This window comes from Erpetoichthys calabaricus, chromosome 10, assembly GCF_900747795.2.
Source record: "Erpetoichthys calabaricus chromosome 10, fErpCal1.3, whole genome shotgun sequence".
NCBI classification, from domain to species: Eukaryota; Metazoa; Chordata; class Cladistia; order Polypteriformes; family Polypteridae; genus Erpetoichthys; species Erpetoichthys calabaricus.
The window spans coordinates 91,497,912-91,510,200 of NC_041403.2; the positions used below are offsets into that span (position 1 = coordinate 91,497,912).

Sequence of the window (12,289 nt, forward strand, 5' to 3'; positions counted from 1 at the left end):
ATTCACATGAAATAAAAATATAATTTGCACTGGCCAGAACTGCATTTCCCATATAAGCGTTTATATCTAAAATATTGCACAGTATAGTTTTTAAATCTCATCTGTCTGAGAAAATAATGCCTTTTGGTTACTTAGTTGCACTGTATATTATATGCTGTAGCTGTATTTCCTTTTTTTGATCACAGAATAAACATCTGGTAAAATTCAAGCTGACAGGTACCTTTGGCAAAAAAGGCAATATATACTAACAGTAACTACGTTCACTAGAGTTAATAAATTTAGTTAACTAAACACCCTCTGTATGCTATACATCAAGTTATAAAATGAAAGCCTGATCAACATGTCACATAAACAGGAGACACAAACATTTGTCGAGGCTAACGAGTGCAAATAATAAAAACACATGGCCTACACAGAAACTTCTTTACCCTTGAGAAATCCAACATTTACATTTCATAAACCAATGATTTAATACTAAAGCATTCTTCCATCACAAAAGTGTTACTTAGTTAGCTTATCTTTTTACATATGCACCACGCTGTAACAGCAAAAGGACTGAGTTAAACTACATGACATTGTCTGTGTGGCATCCCAGACAACATACTGCACTGAAAGTTTTGTCTTTACCAAATGCTGACAGTATGACAAAAATACTTATGTCAGATTCTGTATACTTCTTTTTAATCCTGATACCAAGTGTTCAGCATAAATACAGCTGCCATCACCAACATGCAATACAAACTGCCACACATTATAAACAAAACTAAAAAAAAAAAAATTAAAATCAGACAGAACAATTGTAGCAAAAGAGAAAAAGCAGTCTTGAACAGATGAGTTTTAAGTTTAGATCTGAAAAGTGAGAATGAATCAATATTTCTAAGCTCAGATGGTAATGAGTTCCAAAGCTGGGGAGCAGAGCAACTGAGTGCTCCCCATGGTGGTAAGACGGGCGAAGGGGACAGTGAAGTGGATGGAGGAAGAGGAACTAAGGGTGTGGGAGGGAATGGCAACATGGAGGAGGTCGGACAGATATAGAAGGGCAAGGTTGTGGATAGCCTTAAATGTTAACAGGAGAATTTTGAAGTCAAGGCAAAACTTAACCGGAAGCCAGTGAAGCTGCTGCAAGACGGGAGTGATATGGTGAGTAGAGGGGGTTCTAGTAATGATGCGGGCAGCTGAATTCTGGACCAGTTGAAGCTTATAAAGAGATTTGTGAGAAAGACTAAAGGGAAGTGCAATAATCCAAACAAAAGGTGACAAGGCTATGAGTATGGATTACAGTTGTATGGGGAGTGCGGGAGGGGTGAATACGATTAATATTACGCAGGTGGAAATATGCAGACCGGGAGATATTATTAATGTGGGGCTGAAAATATTAGAGTACTATCAAGAATTACGCCCAGACTCTTAACATGTGGAGAATTGGAGACAGAGGAATTATTAATAACAAATGAAAAATGATCAGTTTTGGATAATGTTGACTTTGTACCAATGAGAAGAACCTCAGTTTGTTACTATTTAAGAAAATATGAAGAAAACCAGGATTTAATTTCTGTTATTCAGTCAATAATCGAGGAGGGTGGAAAGGAAAAAGTAGGTTTCTTAGTGAGGTAGAGCTGGGTGTCATCAGCATAACAGTGGAAGCTAATGTTATATTTACAAAAGATATTGCCAAGGGGAAGGAGGTAAATAATGAAAAGGAGGGGTCCCAGGACAGAGAGCTGGGGCACACCTGAAGTAACAGCGGTGGGTTGGGATGTGAAAGTTTTAAGCTGAATGAACTGAGTGTGGACTAAGAGATAGGATATAAACCAATCTAGTGGAGTGTGGGTAATGCCAATCGAAGATAATCTATTGTGAAGAGTAGTGTGACAAATAGTGTCAAATGCCGCACTCAGATCAAGAAGGATGAGAATAGTGATTAAACCAGAATCAGCTATTATCAGTATTCCTTGATTTTGATAGAATTACAATTTAAAGATACCAAAAAATAATAATGAAAAGAAAAAATCAATAGGATAAAACAGTGCTGAAGTGAAAGGAGAGCTGCACTTCATAGCCTGGTCCTTAATGAAATGGCTATATCATTGTCATAACTTTCACAATATCACTTTTGATGTTTGTTGATTATTCTTAGTTTATTAAAAGGAGCCAAAAGTGAGCAGAAACTACCACTTTTAAAGTGCAAAGATATACACCTATGATCAAAAAAATCACACAAACTCTTACCAGCCTTTCCCTGTTCCAACACACTTATTCTAATGTAGGCTAGAGGGGAACAGAGTCAATTTCAGCAGCATAGTACAAGACTGAAGCTGCCTGGGTTAGGGTGTCAATCCATTGCAGGGTGCACACAGGCATGATAGCACACCTTAATTCATGCGTTGAGCATGAAATCCACATTTACTGATACTGAGCCTTTTACTTGATGATTAAAAATTATAAAAATCACACTATCCGGAGTATGTGAGGCCTGAGCAGTCTGATTTGTACATTTTACTGATTTCAACACAGATAACCACAATTCATCACGACCATACTGTTGACAGAAAAATAGTATAAATTTGCTTAGGCTAAAACTGATAAATTCTTCTTTCTATACAACATGCATCTCTCAATACATTTAATAACAAAAAGAATAGTGCTTGATATTTCCTTTATACTCCTTCTTGACAAACAGTTTCACTTCAGATTAATCTTAACCAGTAAGGGAACTGATGAGGACTCTTAAGCAATGAGATGTTTCATAGTATTTCCCCAGAGACTTTACACATAGCTTATGTTATGTCTAAAAATAGGACCAAATTGACATCACTTCATGATGTCCTAGGATGTTTTTTGTTGTTTAATACGGTTTATACAAACAGACTGACTGACATTCTTGGAGTCTTTGTACTGATTTAAAGCTGACAGTGAGAAAGAAGAGACAGTAGCAGGATCAGGGAATGAATGAAAGTCATGGAGAGAAGGAGGATGATAACCAGAGAAATTAGAATATCTGAAAATCTTTATCCAAAAAAGGGAAAAAAAATCATAATCAAAAAAGGGCACACAAGGATTCAGATTACCAGGAGACTGAGAAACAAACCAAAGGTTTAGTCTTTAGTTTGCAATGAATTCAGTCCAATCATGTATACAAATTGTGCCACATAGAGCTACTCTACCTACAAGTGCGAGAAGTATCAGTGACTGAGACTCAGAATGGTGAGGCAGGAAATAAACAATAAATAATAAATAATAAGGGAATTAATAATAAACTCTTTCCAAGAGACAAATAACATTACAAAACCCAACCAGGAAGATATTACTTAATAAGAAAAAACATAGTTATTCAAAACCAAAATAAATATTTGCTGCAAGAGGGATGAAAAATAAATTTTAAAATCTGATAATTTACCACAGTCTTAAAGTGAAAAAAATACACAAGAAGAAATTGTGAGACTCCTCGGTCTATGTGCTGCAATGTACACTGGTACTTTATTCAATAAAAACACATTCCAATAAAAAACTATATAAATAAAAACAGTCAGTCAGTCAGTCTGTCATTGTCTAACCCGCTATATCCTAATACAGGGTCACAGGGGTCTGCTGGAGCCAATCCCAGCCAGCACAGGGCGCAAGGCAGGAACAAATCCCGGACAGGGCGCCAGCCCATCGCAGATAAATAAAAATGTTCCAGAAAAATGCTCACAATCGATGGAGTGCTAAAGTGTAATCTGTGCCAACATTTATTCTGCATCTCACACAACAAGACAACTCTAATAACCACATTACAAGACCTACAAAATCATCATACATATATATATATAAATATACAGAATAAACAAATATACTGTATATACCCAGTCACTATGGGGAGAATTTTAAGGGTCTTGGGGAAAAAAAATAATGTGTGGAAGACTAAGAGTGTAAGGTCACCAATAACATATGTTCAGCTTATATCCTTAATGTGGAAGAGAAAAACGCAGAGGACAACTGATGACAGTACTAACATGCCATCGTAAGTCCCACCCATTCCAGCTGTCTCAGCATTTAAACCACACCCCAACCACAAATCATTGTTCACAGTTTGACCAGCTTCAGACCAGGTAGGAGCTTCTTCAGCCTTCAACTTATTTTTATGTGCCACTTAGATGATATTCAATATATGCACATTACATGCAAATATGTAAATTCATTTGGCCTTCAGACCTCTCTATTAAATAATGCATTCCTTGGGACCCCAAGTCTCCTTTTGACTGTGGTCTTCTTCTCTTTATAATATTATCAGCCCCTGTAAGAGATTCACTGTGTTCCCATAATTCAAATTGTGAGTCTCCTCTGCCATTTTTTGTTTTATGCCACAACATTGAACTTATAAAGCAACTGTTGAGCTTGAGACGTGAAATTAAGTACATAGACTCCTAAAGCAAAATGAAGTTTAGATCAACTCTCACAAGGTAAAAAAGAAACCTCTATAACTATGTAAAAATATTTTCAATGTTCCTGGAGGATAACAAAAAAACAAGAAAGTTCTGTTATTCAACAGAAAATATTCAAAGAAGAAATTCTAAAACTTTACAAAGCTATCATTGCTTTAGGTGTTTTGAGAGTGCAAAAGATAAGCTTAGAAATTTCTCTTAGGTAACAAAAGAAAAGAGAAATTTCTAAAATGCTATAAAAAGAATGTGAGGTTTTAGTAGTTGTACAGTGTAATGGAATAGTCGGCAAAATTCTATTATGCAATGGAAGCATCTCCAAAAATACATTTCTATGATTTACTTCAAAACAAAGTTTTCCAAGTTTGCAAAGAGTAATAGAAAGGCTAGAAAAAGCTCTGCTCTAAAATTATGCTTCTCAAAGAAAATTATACAACCTTGCAAAAAAACAAAAGAAGTTTAGTAGCTTTACAAAGTACAAAAATAGTAAAAATTCCTATAAACTTTTGTTAGGATGAAATGTTGTGAAAAGAGCTTGAAGTTTTAGAAGTTTCTCAAGTGTAATAGAAAAGTTTTGAAATTGTATTATGTAACAAACATTTTGTGAAAAATATATTTATATATCTTTGTAGAAAGGAAGTTTTCAAATAAACAATAGAAATGCTATAAAATCTCTAGTACTTTGAAAAAAAAAGAAATGAAGTTTCAGAATTTCTAAAAAATAGCCTAGAAAATGCTATTGAGCATTAGAAACTTCTTAAAGAAAAAAATTCCAGAAGTTTTAGATGTTTATCAAGCGTAAAGGAAAAGCCTACAAAATTTTCCATTTAAAATAAAAAAAGATTAAATTTCATAAATTTTGTATAATTTAGTTAAAGCTTTAGTAGAAATCAATTACACTGCATTATTTAGAAGAGGCTTTTCTGCAGAACACAGACATTTTGAAATAGTAAAAAATATTCAGTTTTAGAATTTTATAGTGGGCTATACAATGGAAAAACCAAGAAAAGAGCACTACACTTTCCAAACTTCTTAAAGAAAAAATAAATTGATAAAAAATTTTAAATTTAATTTGATCAAATTTACCTTGATTATTCTGGAAGATGTAATCATCTTATATGTTGCAATTAATGTTAAAAAGCAATAATACACCATAGTTACATAATCACACTTACAAAATGTGAAAAACTTTTATAAAAATGATAGTATCCTAAATTTTCAGAAATATGATGATTAGATTGGGCAAGACAATTTCACCTAAATTGTTCTATATCCATACAACCAGTCAATAATTAATCATTAGTAAATGAGCTTCAAAAGGTAAAAGAAAATCAAAGCGAAAAAAGCAAAAGTAACAGAGTGAGATAAAATAAAGTGGAACTATAAAGTAAAAGGGAAACCTCTGAAGTGATATTATTTTTATATCCACTCAGAAGGACAAAATCTTTGAAAATACTGTAAAGAATCTCAGCAAAGGAAAGTAAAATGATTATCAAAGATAATATCAAGATTAAAGAACAAAACTACCTAACAATAACATAAAAAATGTTTTAAGGTTCTGAAAATCAAACCAGTACTGCAGTTGCAAGAGATTTGACTGAAACGATAATACATTGCCTACCCAAGAGCAAAAACAAAAAAGCAAGACAATTAGTACAGTGAATACTGGCTACAAAATGGCTAAAAAACATACTGTGATGTGCTAAAAACCTTGCTGTAAGAGATGAGTGAAGACAGCAAAATAGAAACTTTCTGCAAATAAGACATTGCAATAATTTGATAAGAACAAAATATCAAATTGCAAGGCATCTTGGAAAAATAAAGAACATTATTTTGATTCATTATCTCTACAATACAAACATTATAGCAATTATAGCAAGTTTTACATACAGATAGGTTAGTTTTATGTTGCACTGTTTTGGGTTCAAAGAATAAACACTAAAATATTATGAAGTGAAAAAATACAAAAATGTAGAAATGTAGAAATATTATTGTATAATAGTATCCCTGTAATCATAAACAGTTTCAGTACTGTTGTTTGTTGGAAGGAGTAACTGTTTCAAATATTGCACAACTTCCTGAGTAAAACAAGTTCTGCTTCTGTCACTTGGTCACTAGTACAGAAATAACCACAAAACAGACATTGAAAGCAATGTATAGAATACTATATGTTTGTATTAATGAACAGAATGCAAGATTATTAAGGCGTCAAAATGAAAATTCTTTGCTAAAGCTGAATTTCTTAAAACACTGGATTAAACAATGAATGCCAAATGCCTTTTTCCATTAATTTTTTAAATTGTTTCATACCATTGCATAAGGTCTAAATTAAAATCAATTTCACATTTGACTGATGATTTTAATTTAAACTGAATTATATAATTGTTAATGAAAAATCTTTTTATTATAGAACTCAGTTTTTTCAAAGAGAACACATACATTTCTGAATTAAACTAAAAACAGGCCCAACTTAATAAAAAAATAAGTGACTGTGTGCCTGTCTGTGTGACCATCTGGTTGCTATGTCTCTTCCATTCCAATAGATGGCGTATCACAAAAATGAACACTGCATTTACGAATCCCATATCAAATGGATTATAACAGAGAAATATGCATTGCATGATGCCCTGCAAACGTTAATGCTTAGGTCTGTGTTGATTACCTAGATTTCAACCCATCTTAGACAGGTAGCACAACTAGTAAAGGAATAAAACGGTCGCAAAATATTTTAACAAAATTCTCTTTTCAGGATGCTTTCTTCATTCCTTGGCTGGCAAGTTGCATGAATTCACATTGTTCATTAAGTTCAACATGTTTAAATACCATTGCTTTCCATCCACATTCAGTGTTGAAAGGTAGAAAGTGACACAGACAGACAAAATGAACCTCAAATATAAATACAAGATGGAGGACACCTCTCCTCTCTGAAAAGGTCTTCAAAATTCTTAAAGGCCTCAATAAAGCAGATCCAGCAGAATTCTTTCAACTTATTGGGGAATCACATACTCAAGCACTCCAGTGAAAATTAAGGGGAAGTGAAGCCAGGAAGGACTTCTTCACAGTAACAGTAGTGGCATCCTGAAACAAACTACCAAGACACAGAATTAAAGAAGAGCCTCGACAACCTTTAAGAGGTATCTGGATGAGATTTTGAAATAGCCTGGCTATTAGCTAAACAAACAAGCTTGATGGACTGAACAGTCTCCTCTCGTTTGTCAAATTTCTTATGTTCTTATGATCTTATTAGTTCTTATAAAATAAATGTGGTTAAAAGGTTTGCTCTGGGTTGATGTCAACCACATGGCTGCAGGCTTAAATTATTAAGCTTTCTGTTGCAGTAAAAAAACTCTGGTATAAAACACTACAGAATATTAACTCACCATCAAATCAACTTAATCCATTTTGAGGGGGTAGGTACCTATCAGCCTACCTACCACCAAACTCAAAAGGAAGAAACAAGAATCTATTTTTCTTTTAGAAGCAAACAAATCCAAATGAATGACAATCCAGGAAACAGTGCCTAGCAAGACTCAAAAGCCAGGCCATCCAAACATCAATAAAGAATTATAAAACCAAAAGACATGAATCAATACCCAGCAAAAAAAGCTGCCGTTGTACTATGATCTTTATTATGATTTGAAAACTAAAAACACCTTGCATCAATCTGCTTTACATTATAAATGTTTTTCAATGGTGATACCCTTATGTAAAATATCCATCCATCCATCCATTTTCCAACCCACTGAATCCAAACACAGGGTCACGGGGGTCTGCTGGAGCCAATCCCAGCCAATGTGTTTGAGTGTGTCCTGCGGTGGGTTGGCACCCTGCCCGGGATTGGTTCCTGCCTTGTGCCCTGTGTTGGCTGGGATTGGCTCCAGCAGACCCCCATGACCCTGTGTTCGGATTCAGCGGGTTGGAAAATGGATGGATGGATGGACTACCATCATTTACCAACACCAACAACCAAGCCAAATGCTTTGAAAAAAATGTGATTTTTTAAAATTTTCTAAAATGTTTATTATAAACATTTTTTTCAAAAAGAGAACTTTTATAGTAACTTCTGGTAAATAAAAAATTTACTTTTTGAACTGGAAATTCAAAGTCATTATGGTCCTAGTGTTTTATGACTGTAGTAAGAGTGTAAGATTTAATTGTGATCAATTGATCCTTTCAAGAATTAAGTAAGCAACAATCAATCAGACACACTCATACAAAGACAGACAGACAGACTTACATACATATCATGGTAAAAATGGTCAAATGACAATCAAAGACTCCTAAATATACAAATCTATTGAAAACTCAAGGTCGAAATATAAGCATTTTTCAAACCAGCAAAGTAAAAGATCTGTAGAAAGAAATAGGATCCTACATATTTACAGAAATGCTTGAAAATGTTTTTCTTTGCTTAGAAACAAATTACAGAGCATACTTCAAAATGCATTGTTTTCTGTAGTGCTTTTCTGTAGTGAGTGTCATCCCAGCACAGTTTACAAATACAGGGCTGTAGTACATTATTTGAGATGTATCTTACAGCTCAGGCCTGTGAGGTGATCTGCTCAGAAGTTAATGAAACTGAACCAGCAGGTCTTAATTTCAGTGCCTCTGCCATTGAGCTACAGTGATTACAGTGACAAGAAAACCATGTACAAGCTCACCAGCTTTGCATGTGTCTCTACCGGACACTCTCTTCGACACAGCCGAATCTTGATATCCTGTCAATAAAAACCACACACTGGACAGGAAACAACACACACTACTTGGTGCATAGGAGAATGAAAAAAGCTATTTCTTACAAATCCTGTCAGAGAGCTCCTTGTACAAACTGTTGCTCTTTAGAGCAAAGCTAAATAAGAGAATTTCTGACTAATGGAATCCCCTTGAGAATTAGCTGATTAATCACAAAACCACTCTTTCTTTCAGAAGCACAGTGGGGTGTATTTTAATGATCACAAACACAGCAGATCTCTGCATCTCTAGCATGCATGTTGTTCTAGCACTTTGAGGTGTGGGACTGAGGCTCATGTACATAACAGGATTTTGATCCATAAACATTTACATATCATTCCTCTGAAACAGTATAGAAACCTACCCTCATTAAATAGCTCATTATTATACTACTTAGGACAATATTGGGTTGATGTGTTCAACAGAATCCATGAAAATGTACACAGGATTAGCATGTGAGCAATAATATGATAGATTCCTGGAAGAATTGTAACAGAAAGATGTTGCTATATAACAAAGAATGTTGATAGCTACAATCATGGAAATAGGATTTTTTTAAATTATATCTTTCATCAGTTCAGTTCTCAGAGTCACTTTATTCATTGAAATAATGTCATGTTGGCAGTCATGATGCTCCTTAAAAGGACAGTGCTCATTTGACATGTTCAAAGTAAGTCAACAGATCAATAAAGGCTCATGCATTCCAGCTGCCAAACTTCATTATAGATAGGACATCATTATCAGCAGGTGCAGGAGACATGCTACTTCTGACAGGCTGCAGGGAGGCCAGGCCTGAGCTAAAGACACATCAGTTTGGTGAAACCACTGCATGCACTGTGAAGACAGTTTACTCTGGTTGTACCTCACACCTTTTAGTACAAGAACCTATGTCCCACTGGGGAGATAGTCATTCTGTGTTAAGTTACACAACAATCTTCTCAAAGTGATACTTTTCTAACAGTACTTCAAAGATAAACTGCCAGATAAGGCACTAATTCCAAACTACATGGTACTAATGCTCCTCACTGGCCAGGGGTGCCTCCAGAAGATTTTCAGTGTGGTTGCCAGATTGGGCTAGTAAATATTTAGGGATGCACACTTAAAGTCAACAATATTTTCAAAGTACAAGATATAACAATTATTAATGTAATAGTAGGATAACGTAATAGCATTATAATAAAGAGTGCATACATTAAATCATTAACTGGCCTATTAAATACCAACTTACCAAATTCCTATTTGAAGGAATCATCTGCAGTAGCCTACTCCTGAATAATATACTTATAAATTATAATCTGTTATAGATAGGGAAATGTATCCTATATGCAATTGAGAGTGAATTATGAATTGCAAGACGTTAATGGTCTGGTGCAATTAAAATGTACCACAAATCAGATTTAATTTTCAATTTATTCCACAGTAAACAAATCACAGTAAAAACACATCGAACATTTAAACAAGAATAATTGGAGTCAATTAATATACAAATTTTAGTATACACAAATTTATGTTTTTCGTTCTTCTCCCTGCTAGTCAAAAATAATAGGAAAAATTCCATTTGATAGCTGTCAATACATAACTTCAAGTAACATCTATCCCAAAATACTGATTAATTTTAAAGAAAATATCTTCATTACAGCATATTGTTGTTGTTTAAGTCAAATGAATTCATAAATACACCTGTGTTTTCACTCTGTATGGATACCTTGCTGCCTAGTTCTCACAACAGCAGACTTCTCCCTGCAAGAATGGGAGTTTACAAACATACAGTCATACTTTAATATACACATATTTATATTCTTTGTACATCACCCTGTCAGTCAAGAAGTCACCCATTCAGAAACTCTCACTTGCACACTCAAACACACACACTCCATGCTACAAGCAGCATGTAATTTACTGTGTGCCATGCTGCTAAACTTAAATTTAGCTTGCCCATTACACTAACAAACTAGCTAAATTTAGCTAGTTGGCTAAATTAGCATTACATTACTTTATATATCTCTTCTGTGGCTGTAATTACTATAGTTTCATAAGCAACCACCTTTCAAATAAAATCATTTCAGCATAAATACCCTCACAGAAAACCCATCCAGCATTTTAGCACAAGAACTCACAGCCAGGGTTGCTCAAAACACACCAGATGTGACCCCAATGACTGACGTATATTCCCTACAATATTAAACAGAAGAACTAGGGGAGATTCAATTGTGGAATTTTGCGTGTAATGATGTGTTTATAACCTATACCATCAAAGGGTTTCCCCCTTGGTCTTTCTAGAGCAATGTTATATGTAGATAGCAATGAAGAACGGGGAGTTGTCCCCATGAGGTGCCAGTTGTGGTTTGATGATGTGCTTACAAAGTAACCCAAAAAAGCACCTCATCATATTGGTATTTTTACCTGTGGAACAGTTTTAAAACAAGCCTAACTTGGTGGAAAATTTGTATATCTGGCAACCCTTCTCACAGCACTGTGAAACAATTAGTGAGGGGAGGATGTGAATGAAAAGGAAACTCTTGAAATTTTGTCTGTGTCTGTCAATTTAACACACTTTTTAAAGGGTGCAAACTGTAATGGCCAACAGAGTGGCCATTATTTTTTGTATGGCAGCTGTGGCCAAGCCCCTTGGAGGCGCCATTCCCATTGATGTTTCAAGAGGCTTACAATTTGAGACTGGAAAATGGACACTTGCTTTGCTTTTACTTTAGCTATTAAAGCAACATGGGTGAGCTGTTTTATTTCTGACATAACAGAATTGATTTAATCTAAATTAATGTCTATTATGTTTTCTCATAAGGTTATCTTTTATTTTGGAATACTACACCTTTGTTTTCAAATGCTAGAATTGTGAATAGTCCAAGCAAAAGCTACACTTTAATAAAAGCATTGGTTGATCTTTTGGGGGTTTAGTCTAGTAAGAGATTGTATGTCCATACATCAATTATGCTGTTTAGTGTCATGGGGATCCAGTGCCTCTCCTGGAAGAACTGGATGTAAGGCAGAAATCAACCCTGGATAACACATCAGTCTAACACTTGAGTATCCATTCACATTCGGTCACATCAGGTCAATTTATAGTAATCAGTTAACCTAGCAAAAATGTTTTTGCTATTTGGGATATTTACCCACTTGGACTC

At 34.6% G+C, this 12,289-nt stretch overlaps 1 protein-coding gene across 2 annotated transcripts in view; it reads right to left on the bottom strand.

Annotated features, from left to right (window-relative positions):
- The window catches only part of nol4lb (nucleolar protein 4-like b), a 310,443-nt gene that overhangs the window by 229,971 nt on the left and 68,183 nt on the right, over positions 1–12,289 (bottom strand). The window lies entirely within an intron of this gene.